The 10540-nt window shown below is 34.8% G+C and overlaps 1 non-coding gene across 1 annotated transcript; it reads left to right on the top strand.

The window, feature by feature from the left end:
- The first annotated feature begins 10367 nt into the window (after nt 1-10367).
- Nucleotides 10368-10540, top strand: LOC137943320 (small nucleolar RNA snoR143). Its single transcript, XR_011110655.1, has one exon. It is a non-coding gene; the product is annotated as a small nucleolar RNA snoR143 (small nucleolar RNA).

The raw sequence follows: 10540 nt of genomic DNA on the forward strand, positions 1-10540 counted from the left end.
AAATCATGTTTTTATCCTGTAAGGTCTTAAACCGAAAGAAAAATGCTATAAGTGCAATTATTAGAGCAGGTAAAGTTGACCTGTGACATTGCATCCTACGTGGAATGCTATCTCACCATACCACGTCAACATGACTTTTGCCTCTTTTTTTATTTTCTAGTGAATCTGCACTTCCTCTACGACTAGTCTCCAATCTTCCTGATTTATCTTCCCGGATTACATTGAAAAATCAAATGATCTGCTCGAAACACCATACCAGGCACCTGCTGCAGCGAAGCTGGAGTCTAAATTAAAACAGAATATTTTGGAAAAGTGTAGATAATCACCGAGGTAAGAAGAGCTTGAAGATAACTTCGATCCACTCCACTGTCGTAAAGACCAATATGTCAAACAGCGTAGAGTCCAGCCTCTTGCACGATCTCAACTCTTAAAAAACCGAACAAGATCGAGATAACAGTCGAAGTTATACAGCTCAGGAAGGCAGCAATGCTGAAAATGGTGGAAAATACCAATTTCTAATGTTAGTTGGAAAGAGTATCATATGGAGTTCATCGACCACGAAAACGTAGGTCGCAATAGCGTAAGGCCGCCATCCCTGGCTTTTTGAATAAGATCAAGCCATATCTAACAACAAATTAAAAGGAATCAAAAGCAGAAAAAGTAATACTTCCAAGTTGTGTTATCGTCATCTCTTATTCATAACAAACGATGGATTGCGAAACTGCACAAAGGAGAAAAGTCGTGGTCTGTTTCAAAATCGTCTAGAAGTCGCAACGACGACTCTTTGGTCATCGTCGACTTCTCGTCCAGCTAATAATATATATATTTTTTTACTGATGCTTACTTTTCAAAAATTGGAATATTGGCGTGGGCAATGCGATTTTCCGTGGCAAGGAGGGAAAAGTACCTCCGACGATGACGACACTGCACGCCGGAAACAGAATCGTTTAATTGTTGAAGAGGAAGCTTGGATCTCCAAATGCCCAGCGTTGAAGACTCTTTGATGATGGGCTCAGTAAATCTTCGTGCCTGAAGAGATTTTACAATTTTCAAACACCTGCGTCTCCTGAAAATTAAAACGATGCTATGCTGGAGTCTCGAAATCACATGGGTCGGCCACCCCCCTATTTTGCCAGATTGAGTTGTTGGTGGATGTGCGCTGGAGGGAATGTGCAAAAAGCGCACAACTGATGTAACCGTTCTATAAATTTTAGCTCCTTTGTATGCAAGTATCAGAACAAACTCACTCTTATATATAAAATACCATAATTTAAATATATCGGTTAAAGATAATTTAATTATATATTTAACTTATTTTTTATATACTGTTTAGTATTTTGATATTATTTGAAAGTTATTTTATAATTTCATCATGATTATTTATGTCCATCATTAGTTGCCATCTCTAAAGAAATTGGTGTTGTTGAACTCTCTCATGGTTTAGCATCACATCACCCTCGACACAGAAAACTTCTCCAACGTGTTTCAAACTAAAGGTATTGGACTCTTAAACATTTTCTTGAAATTGAGGTGTTACAATTTCTACATAGATTTGTTTTATCTCAAAGAAAGTATGTGTTGCACTTACTTGAAGAAACAATAATATTTGGTTGTAGGCCCCTTAACACTCCTACGAACCCAAATGTCAAATTCTGTGTAAAATCTGGAAATGAAGTTGATGTTTGCAAGTTAGAAAGGCTGGTTAGTAAGTTGATATATTTGACTATTACTAGACTAGATATTTCTCTAGTAAGTTGATATATTTGACTGTTACTAGACTAGATATTTCTCTGGTTTTAAGTGTTATCAACCAAGTAATGCATAAACCTCAACTATCTCATGGGCAAGCTCTTGAAAAGATGTTGAGGTATTTGAAAAAGAGTCTAGGGCAAGGATTATTGTATTAGAACCATGTGCATTTTAGGGTTGAAGGATTAGCAGATAAAAACCAGCCAGGTTCTGATGATGATAGGAAAGTTGTTTTTGGTTTATGTATAATGGTTGGTAGCAATCTAGTGACCTAACACAGTAAGAAACAAAGTGTTGTAGCTTGATCCAATGCAGAGGTTCGAATACAAGACTACGGCATAAGTAGTTAGTGAGATGTTATAGCTTCAATCTTTACTTATAGAACTTGGTTTTCTAGTAGAGATCCTCATACAACCTCATTGTGACAATCAAACAACTTTTCACATTGTTCCAAATTCGGTGCTTCATGAAAGGACAAAACACATTGCAATTAAATACCATTTTATTTATAAAAAACTCAAGATTAGAGTTATTAGTATGCACTTCAGCTTTTAGGTATCAAACTTGGGGTGTTTGATGTCTTTCCATAGCCAGCTTGAGGGGGAGTGTTGAAAGAATATAATGTAATCAAGTGTCTCTTATGTTATTTTTCTTCCTTAAGCGGCCAAGGGGCACTCTTATCATTTTATCAAGATTTATCAATATAAATTAAGGTGAATGGAGCTAACCCTAATTAAGACCTAAGAGTGAAAGCTCTCTCTCTCACTAAAATTCTTGATCACTCTCTCCTTCCCTCTCTACTCGTTCACTCTCTTTCCTCTTTCTCTCTTCTTCTCTCTTCTTTTCTCTTCTGCTTCTTCTTCTTCTTCTTCTTCTTCTTCTTCTTCTTCTTCTCCTTCTCTTTTATTTTTTTACCACTAGCCTCAACAATGGATTAAACCTCAAAATCTAACAATATGCCTTGCACAACTGCTATCTAGGGACCATGTTCCTCCTTTGCCATAACTTTTGAGGCACATTTTTTCATATAGACTTGCATGCACAAAACTCTTGTTGGTGCTAGTGTCCATTTTATTGGTTTCTCTAAAATGCTCCTCATGTTTCTTTGATTTCTAAAGTCTCTAAGATTGCCTTGTGTCATTTAGCACATTTCCCTTCTCATATAGCGTTGTTTTGCCTTTGGTGTCCTTTGAAGTTCTCTCTCTCTTGGCTTGTAGAGGTACTCGGTACCTTAACATGCCCCTTGATTGGGTAGGATCAATAAAAATGTCAAAACCTTCTAGGGTGATAGGTTTTACAATCTAATCCTTTAGGTTTACTAAGTTTTCATTTCCACTATCGCTTCGGTCAATCACATCATGTACATTTTTTTTGTGATAAGATCAATGTATCCGATTTGTTTTGACTCAAAGAGAATTTTTCAAAGTCTCTTTATGCAATCTTTGTCGTTATCTAAAGAGTCATACTTGTCCTTTTAAGGTTTGATTTTCCTCAATGCAAATTCATTCTTCTTAGAATTCTTCTACCTCTATATGTTCATCTTGGTTAGTGCACATGCACTTTGACTAAGCTTTCATGCTTAACACTTAAGGCATCCAATATTGAGACTACTTCATTGTGAATGGTATATGTTGAAGAGCAAATATGGAATAGTCTTACATGACTCTAAAAAAAAGAAGTCTTATAAAGCCAAAATTATTATGCAAGTAGGTCTCACAGAAGAGTTTCAGTTTAAAGGAGTTTTAGTTATGTTAGTCTTCTATTTATGTTGAGTTATTTAATTATGTTAAGACTTATCTTTAAGTGTTAGAGTTTGGGTGTAATTGGGACAAGGATAGTTTAATTGTAATTGGACTCTACTATTTTCCTCTATTATAAATAAAGGTTCATATACTCTGTTTACATCAAGTTATTGATGTTTTTCTCTTTACCATAAATTCAACATGGTATCAAAGCAAGTTTTATGAGTTGAATCGATCAACCCATAGAGATAATGCAATTCTTTTATGATCTATTATCTCTAGCAGTTTAGGTTCGTATCTATCTTTTTTTTTTCTTTTCAATCCCTACACCCTTGTTTGCTTTACATTTTTACCTCTACAAAAAGCTTTTAATATTGCATATTATATATTGACGGAGTTTTATTTTGAGAATCAACTTTGGAAATCTTGCTTGATGTCTCCGATCTTCTCAAAAATCTCCTACTGTGATTGTCATCCGAGATCGCTCACCGTTGCCTCTTCGAGAATATATTTGTTGTTTAGAATTCTAACAAGACTTGCTACTGCCTTGCTGGAAATCAAGATACCATAGTATTTGCTAACAGACTTTCATAATCCAGAAAGTGATATGAGAATCACGAGGTCCCCCCTATTGGATGCAACAATTGATTCAGAAACTAATCATTGGTTCTTTCATGATTCAGAAAGGAAGTTTTTCAGAACGCTGCTGGTTTTCAAGAGCAGTTCTAGCGCACAACTATCATTCTGGAAAGTTTACAGCAAGATGCGTGTTTGTATCCAGCAGGTCATATTGTTGAATTAAGGAACGTCTTACTGATTGATATTGGGACGTTGATGTTTGATGCTTTTTTTCCAGAAAGTATTGATGATTTCTAGTACGCAGCTGCTATTCAGATTATGGAATGGTTTTTTCTTGGTTATCTCTAGCTTGTCTCCTTTGCTACCTTCCAAAGATAGAATCGTATCTTTTCTAATGTCCGCCAGATTTAGAAGTTATTCGAAAGTCATATTACTCATCTTTGAGATTTTTCCGATTCTCATTGTTGTTTTTGGAAGTCTCTGCCTCTTTGCTAGTTAATAGTAGATTTCAAAAATTTCCTGTTTGGAAAGTTTTTGTTTCCGTCTTCAAGATCTCTCTACTGAGTTGTTTTGCTGCCACTTGAAACTGAGCCGCACCAGTTTGCAAAGTTTTTTTTCTGTTGTCCCACATTGTTCAGGAGCCAGTGTTGCGGGGAAAAAGACGACCGCTCTGTTCGAAGCCATGGGGAAGAAGAAGATTGGTTGTTGAATATCAAGTTTCCTAAGTTAGGAAACTTGATTTAATCAAGCACCTGCCAAGCAACCCGGACCTGGCCAAGTTAACCCAACAACCCGAGGCTACTTACTAGTTATGTTCATGACCCAGACAACTTGACTTGATCCACTTATTTTTTTGCCTCGGTATACCGATTCGGGTCCCAAGTTCTATGACGATTCCTCCCAAGACTCGGCAATATTGGTCAAATATTTGAGTTGGCTCAAGTCGGTTCTCTATCTCCGTCTGGATTATTATCTTGGATAATTACTCGATTTCAACATACTATTTTGTGAAACTTCCTTATTTACTGTTGGACTTGTTGTGGACTATTTCATGTGTCTTTATTACCCTTAAGGACTTCTATTATTTACTGGTTATCTGTTGCTATACAACTGCACATGTGGTACACGTTATTTGGGCTTGGGCCTATTTTTGCTACTACTATTATGTCTCTTTGATTGAGACTTTATTTCTGATGAAGAACTTCTTGGTTACTTGTCCTGGGTTCATTCTTTTCTGACTATTGTCAGCATTAGTTCATCTGTTGTGGAATTTGAATTTCTTAGAAAAATAAAGCACATCGTGGCCACAACATCTTATCTTCCTGTTTACCCATTACCCATTGGTTATTTGGCAACCTTTCTCTTACCATCCTTTATTTGCCTCTCACATGCCCCTTTGGCCCAAGCTCTTGTGTGTTGTTTCGGTTGGTTTACCTATATATATATATATATATATATATATATATATATATATATATATATATATATATATATATATATATATATATATATATATATATATATATATATATGGGTATTTTAAGTTCATTAAGACTTTTTTATATTATTTGTGGGTCTTTTATAATTGTCTTGTGAATGATAAGCATTACCCACTTATCACCCATTTTTACCTTTGAGAGTTGGTGTCCGAGTTGGGACACCATGATGGAGGAGCTTATTAAGTTGGGATCACTACCATTACCTCCCAACTTGAGGAGGAGAAGAAGTACAAGTACAAGAAAGAAGTATTTTATTCCATATGTTGTGGTAAGTTTTATGTCACCAAAATATTCAAGAAAATGGAGCACAAAAGACGAAAGTTTTGCATCTTTGAAGAACTATACTTGTCAAGAATTTTTTTTCAGTAAAAGAAAATTGAAGACCAAGAATCCTTTTCATTGCAAGTTGAAGTTATAAACTCCACCTTGAGGGAGAGTGTCGAAGAGAAAATATGGAAGAGTCTTACATGATTCTCACAATAAGAAGTCTTATAGAGCCAAAACTATTATGGAAGCAGGTCTCATAGAAGAGTTTCAGTTTAAAGGTGTTTTATTTATGTTAGTCTTCTATTTATGTTGAGTTATTTAATTATGTTAGGACTTATCTTTAAGTGTTAGAGTTTGGGTATAATTGGGACAAAGGTAGTTTAATTGTAATTGGACTCTACTACTTTCCTCTATTATAAATAGAAGTTTATGCACTCTGATTACATCAAGTCAATGAAGTTTTTCTCTTTTTCATAAATTCAACAATATAAATTTTTATTTTCAATATTTTCTTTATTGACATCTTGGTCAACCTCTTGTTTTTAACCAAAGGTACTCATATTTTGTAATTAATTTATCTATATCAAATTCATCATGCTCGAGTTTAAAACATACCTCACTTTCAAGATCCATGACTGTCATATTGACAACTACTTTTTTTTATTCACTTTTTAAGCATGAGAGAGCAAACTTTTAAATATTCTAAAAAACATGACAATATCATTATCATCCATATTAGAACCACTAGAAAAACCATCACTATTACATGTGAAGGTATTTGTTTCTTAGGCCTAAAATCTTCCTTTTCAAATTTTTTTAGACTCATTTCATGGATAAGAAAGCTACCCATTAGTTCTTCTAGGGTAGAATCTCTAACTCTTTCGATCTTATTAATGGTTGTTGCCTTAGGGTATCCATTCTTTAGGAAAACTCCTAAGGACTTTATCTACCTTTTTATTTTTCAGTGTAGGTGGTGTCTAGAAGTGCCAATTTTCTCAAGATTCTATTAAATCTTTCAATCATACTTTCAATTGTTTCACTTGGTTTCATCTTAAAGTTTATCATTTTCACTAAGAATAATATTTACCTTATCCTCTCTGACTTGAAAGGTACATTCATGTGTTGCCTCAAGTTTGTCCCCTACTTCCTTAGCACTAGATGCTCCAATGACTCTAGACTGCTCCATAGCACTAAAAGAACACAAAAGTATGTCTAATGCCTTATGGTTTACTGACATTTTTCTTGTCCTCATCAGTGTATTCACTGATTTCTTTCTCCACTTCCTTTTCTAGATCCTTTTTCTTAGGGATGTAAGGTCATTGGGTGGTGATTTCCTATAGATCAAAATTGTTGCCAAGCAAGAAATGTTTCAAATTTTAAACTAAGTAAAAAATAACTCCATTAAACCTACCCAAGAAACAAATCAATCAATCAACACTATACCATAATTTTATAGTGGTTCACAATTTCACCTCAAATTACTAATCCAGTTCCAAGGACTATCCACCTTAGAATTAAAAAAATCCACCAATAATAACCAAACAACACCTACCATAAAGGGTCCCATTGAGGAGCGACTTTGGAAGATTCTTACATCTCTCACAGGAAGAAATCTTAAAAAAGATGAATTAATATGGTGGAGTCATACTGGAGTCTAACAAAAAGGAGTCTCACATAAGGAATTTTTTTAGTATTATTGGTCTTCTACTTATGTTATAGCTATTTAGTTATCCTAGGACTTTTAGAGTTAGATTTCGGGTGTAACTAGAACATGGGTAGTTTATATTATAATTCGAATTGTTACATTTATTATAAATAAAAAAACCAATGCACTCAGTTTAACATAAGCCAATGAATTATTTTTATTTTCCAGAAATTCAACATAGTATTAGAGCAAGGTGTGGATTGACACAACATCACTTTACCAAGATGATGTATTTCTCTCTCCCTATTAGTTTTAGTTGAGTTTACCTTTTTTTCATTATCACTTGTTTCCTTGCTCTAGTTATATATCTCAACTTTTGCTTTGTTCCCACTACTATTTCATCTCACAAACCCATCAATTCAAACATAGATTTTATTTTTATTTTTTAAATTCATGGCCTTGTTCTATCCTCTTCTTCCTCATTGTTACTCTACCTCGTCTAATTCCAATGGTCTGAACATTGAAGGCAAATAAGGGGAGATGTTATAAGCTTTATAAATAAAAAATAAGAAGATTTCAATGCTCTATGAAATAGATATTGAAGATGAACGAGGGAAGATTTTTTTTCACCTATAAAATATAAAAAGAAAGAAGTTTTTTAACGCTTTGTGAAAGACGAATGAGGGGAGATTTGTTTCACCTATTTAAATAAAAAAAAGGAAAAGAAGGAGAGGAGGAAGATGGTAACAATGAGGGAGGGGATATTTGTTCAGATCTTCATGTAAATTTTAAAAACAATGAAGAAGAAGGGAAGAGGAGGATAAAAAAAAGAGGAGACAATGTATCCTTTATCAAACATTGTAACATTATATTCCATTTTTACCATTACACAATTTTAGTTCTACATTTATTTCCTCATTAGTGCATGTCATTTTGCAATAGATAAGCATATAAAAATAACACAATAAAAGTGGCAGAATTTCCTGCCCAAACTACCTCCATTCTTACTTCAAAATTCGTTTTTTTAAATTGAAAGTATGTAACATGGAAAGGATAGAAAATGAATTTTTAAATTTCCTTCCCACCACATTCATTCTTGACCCCAATGGGACAACACCTCCACATTGTCAAAATGGAATATAATGTTTGGTGGAGCCAAATTGTAGAATACACCTTTGTTTTAAAACCGAGACATATTTTCATTGAATCCAAGGTATATTTCAATACTAAAGCATATATTTAAAATTGAGGTATACATTTAAATTTCAGGTATTTAAATCTAGCTATGCTATGCTAGATTTAGTTTTAGCGATGCCAAAGTTGATATTTGGCTTTGTCAAGTTCATTTTCAGCGATGCCAAATTTGAAATTTGGCTTCGTCAAATTTATTTTTAGTTATGGTAGATTTTTTTTGTTACATTTTTCATGTATGATAGCTCACGTAATACATTGATAGATGTTTTCTTATGTAGCACTCATCCATTCCTTGTTGTAGTGTTCTACCATTATATCATTTTAATAGTTTTGAACTCCCAAAAGAGAAGTGAGTTCATATTGGTCACATTTGAAAATTACTTAATAATTAATCATGTATTAATGGTAATGATGTAATAAAACAAAATAAGATGAACTACATTATTGTTAAATGATATGTTTAACTTCACTTAATAATGAGCCAAATTAAGTAATTAATAAATAATATATATGCAAATAGATTACAAAAGATCTATTAATTTTTGGATTTGTAATGATTGTAATTGACAACAGCTAGCCAATTTACCCAAAAGACCGATCTGTTAGGTGCGGAAAGCTACCGCCTACAAGAGTGGATAGAACCACTCTGACACCCACCCCGCCCATTCTTAATTGTCTCTCACAGGATTCGAACACGGGACGTGGCGTGCCCAGCTTTGATACCATGACAGCGGCTAGCCAATATATCCAAAAGACCGATATGTTAGGTACAAAAAGCTACCGAGTGGACGAAACCACTCTGACAGTAATAATGGCTAGCTAGATAATAAAAATAACTTGTAGCTAGTGTACTTGGAAATATATTAATAATCTTATAATTTTTATTTGTAGTAATCTCAACAATGACTATCTTGATAGTCAAGTTATTAAACCCACTAGACAAAGCTGCAATCCGCCTCACAAAGAAAGCGAGGCCAATTGAACCTGGTTCAATCGGTTGGTCCAGATTTGTGTAAGTTTTTGTAACCTAACCTAATGCGTGGATTTCCACCATAGGTTTGGTTTGACTAGAATGCCGGATCGTAAGCATTTTACATCGTAGATCCTTCTGTGGATCTTTAAATGAAATGAACGTTCCAGATAACGTCCAATCTTATAACCCTTACAAGCCCTAAAACCTGCAAACTATATTTGTGCTTTCACTTCTCCTCCCTCTCCACTATCTGAAGTCCCGCTGAATCCTTCTTCATCTATTCTCAGCCCGGAAGCCTGGATGAATGTCGTTGTGGCATTTTCTTCCCCGCACTTGGATTTTCATTCTGTTTGGCTGTGATTAGAAAGAGAGAGGCCTCGAGTGGGTTTCCTAAAACCCTAGATTTGGAGAAGGCGGTGCCGCCGCGGATTCATTTGCGTGGCTAGGTATCTTCTTCTCCACTGGGGTGCCCACGCTGATAGATCTCCCTAACATACACTTGATATGAGCCTTTTGGATCACCTATCATATCCTTTATTTCTGGTTCATAGGACTTCTTGTTTTTTTTTTTTTTTTTTTTTTTTTTGTGATAATCCCCTCCTTCCTGTATGTGTTTTGCTTGTATTTCAGTTATTGCACACTTCGATTTTTTTTATTTTTTATTTTGATTTTGAGTTTTTGTGTTCTCGCCATTTGAGGTCGAGAGTCCTTGGTTGCAATGTCTGATTTTATGGGCCCTTGACTGTGTTGAATGTGTCGAGGACCTTGATAGACAGTGCAAAAGAGAAAGCCGTTGGATTGAATTCAACGGCAGCGGCCAGACAACCGTAGTGATGGATCCACAGATGAGCGGCTGCTGGTGTCGTTTGTCTACTGATTCCGTCTCACATTT

The sequence above is a fragment of the Aristolochia californica genome, unplaced genomic scaffold, assembly GCF_029961685.1.
Source record: "Aristolochia californica isolate CCGP_79_NKW_82.1479 unplaced genomic scaffold, dmAriCali1.0.hap1 SCAF_10, whole genome shotgun sequence".
NCBI classification, from domain to species: domain Eukaryota; kingdom Viridiplantae; phylum Streptophyta; class Magnoliopsida; order Piperales; family Aristolochiaceae; genus Aristolochia; species Aristolochia californica.